General features: G+C 38.3%; 1 long non-coding RNA gene across 3 annotated transcripts in view; it reads right to left on the bottom strand.

Annotated features, from left to right (window-relative positions):
• The window catches only part of LOC127743234 (uncharacterized), a 4,591-nt gene extending 3,413 nt beyond the window's left edge, over nt 1–1,178 (bottom strand). Inside the window, exons 1-3 of one of the 3 annotated variants that reach the window (XR_008004614.1) lie at nt 954–1,178; nt 664–708; nt 327–408 (exon numbers count right to left, since the gene is read on the bottom strand). This is a non-coding gene — a long non-coding RNA (uncharacterized LOC127743234). Of the gene's footprint in view, nt 1–326; nt 485–663; nt 709–953 lie in introns of all 3 variants that reach the window. The other 2 variants (XR_008004615.1, XR_008004613.1) reach the window with 2 other exon arrangements.
• Nucleotides 1,179–2,236: the final 1,058 nt, after the last annotated feature.

Below are 2,236 nucleotides of genomic sequence, written 5' to 3'. Positions count from 1 at the left end.
TGGGATAGTGAGAGAGGCGGGATTTTACATTTTAGATATTTACCTTTTTTCCTTATAAATCATATGCCACCTTCTAGACCGTCAATTCCATATAAATGGCAGTTTAACTTTTGACAATTCTGATACACTAATAAATCCAATTCTTATATGCATTGATTTGTGAGTGTACCAAAAATGTCAAGGTTACAACCCACAAATAATAAAGATACACAATAATGGTTTAGTATGATGAATAATTTCCAGATAGAGTGCAATGTACATTAAAACGAAAAAGAACCTTCGAATGCAGATCAAATATCTAAGTATTGGAGGGATAAAAAATATACCAGCAACAAATAATTGTGTAATGTCAATAGCACCAACACAAATTCATTGTGCAGTTTCAGTACCGAAAGCAACCGGAAGAGACTGTGCATATTAGATTGGCAATAGAAAAGGTTAGTGCATCAACTTCAGCGTTAGTGAATTTCCAAGACCAAAATTTCTGAAAAAAATTGAAAACATGACCAATTGAAAAAGGAAACCCCCCCCCCCAATAGAAAAGGTTAGTGCATCAACTTCAGCGTTAGTGAATTTCCAAGACCAAAATTTCTGAAAAAAATTGAAAACATGACCAATTGAAAAAGGAACATCAAAATGGTAACTCAAGAAAGCACAAATTACCATTATTTGTATCGGTTTCTGTTGCTCTAATAGTTAATCTACTCCCTGAAATCAATTTTCACACAAAAACACCAAAACCATTAGTCCCCATGAAGCCACAAGCACCAAAAAAGCATAAAAATAACAAAAGCATAAAAATAACAAAATTGGGTGTCATTTGATTCATGCAAAACTAAACCTAAACAAATTAGTACATGTTACATAAGAACACTAAAAATAGTACTTTGCAAAACCCAATGTTGTACTCTTTCAACAACCAAGAAAACCAGAAAGTGATGTGGTGAGTCAACCTACTAGTGAATGAGAAAGGAAGTGAAGGGACCCTTGTTCTTGTGCATGAGATTGTTATTGTTCTTGGTGGAACTGAAACCATGTTGAGAGAAAGTGAAGCCATTATTTTAGAAAGATAGGAGCTTGTAATTCTGAAACTGAGGAAGAAGCTTCAAAGGTTCCACACCCGGAACACTCTAAAATACAAGTTGTGTGTTTTATGCTGTAAGTGATAAAGTTTTTGTTTTTTTTTTTCTTTATTTATTTATTTTAGGTAGACATTATTTACATTAAACAAACTGTTAATGGACATATAACATAGTACTCTTTTATTTAAAAAAAAAAACCCTAGCAGAGAAAGAGTACGTACTCCGTACTCAGAGAGAATGAGAGAAGGAGAGAGCGGGAACGAGTGTTTGAGTGCGAAACACAGTGAGGATGGCGGCCATACCGTCGGAAGAGATAAGAGGGAGAGTGTGGGTGGGGGTGCATTCGGTGCCAAGGAGGGTTTTTCACGGGAGGGTTTTTCAAAGTCTACAAAGATCTCCTTTAGAGATAAAGTCATTGGCCCAGAGAAATCGAAAGCCTTTGCACTTGCAGGATCTCTATCTGAGGATAATATAGCGACAGTGGTGGGCAAGCAGGGCGATTCCCAACCTCCATGTGTAAAATTCACTAAAGAAGCCAATCTTTGTTTGGCAGAGCCTTATCGAGAAGCTTTGGTGATAAAGGTTCTTGATAAAAATTATAGTTACACAGCTCTTTCACACAAGCTTCGGATGGTTTGGCGCATCAAAGGTGGCTTTGATCTGCTTGATGTGGGGTTTGGGTACTTCATGGTAAAATTCGATGCAGGTGAAGATCGTTAGAAGGTCATGCTTGGTGGCCCGTGGTTGATTGAGGGACACTATATTGCTGTAAAACCGTGGGATATAGATTTTCGGCCATGTGAGGAATCCTTCGGGTCTACACTTGTATGGGTTCGGATTTCGGGTCTTCCAATCTGGTGCTATCAGGAACAAGCCATGATGCGTATTGCTTCTGCAATAGGAGTTCCCATCAAAGTGGACTTAGCCACTAAGTTGGCTGAGAGAGGACGATATGCCCGAGTATGTGTTCAAATAAATTTAGGACTACCAGTGATCAAGCATATCATTGTGGAAGGTGTAACTCATGTAGTGGAGTATGAAAGTTTAAATTTAATTTGTAACTCTTGTGCACGTTATGGTCACGATATGGCACAGTGCTTGGGTAGAGACTCTAGGAAAGGAGAGAGTGCTGATTCCGATGCCACCAAGCCACG

This window comes from Arachis duranensis, chromosome 10 (assembly GCF_000817695.3).
Source record: "Arachis duranensis cultivar V14167 chromosome 10, aradu.V14167.gnm2.J7QH, whole genome shotgun sequence".
Lineage (NCBI taxonomy): Eukaryota > Viridiplantae > Streptophyta > Magnoliopsida > Fabales > Fabaceae > Arachis > Arachis duranensis.
This window is presented reverse-complemented; position numbering and strand designations above follow the sequence as displayed.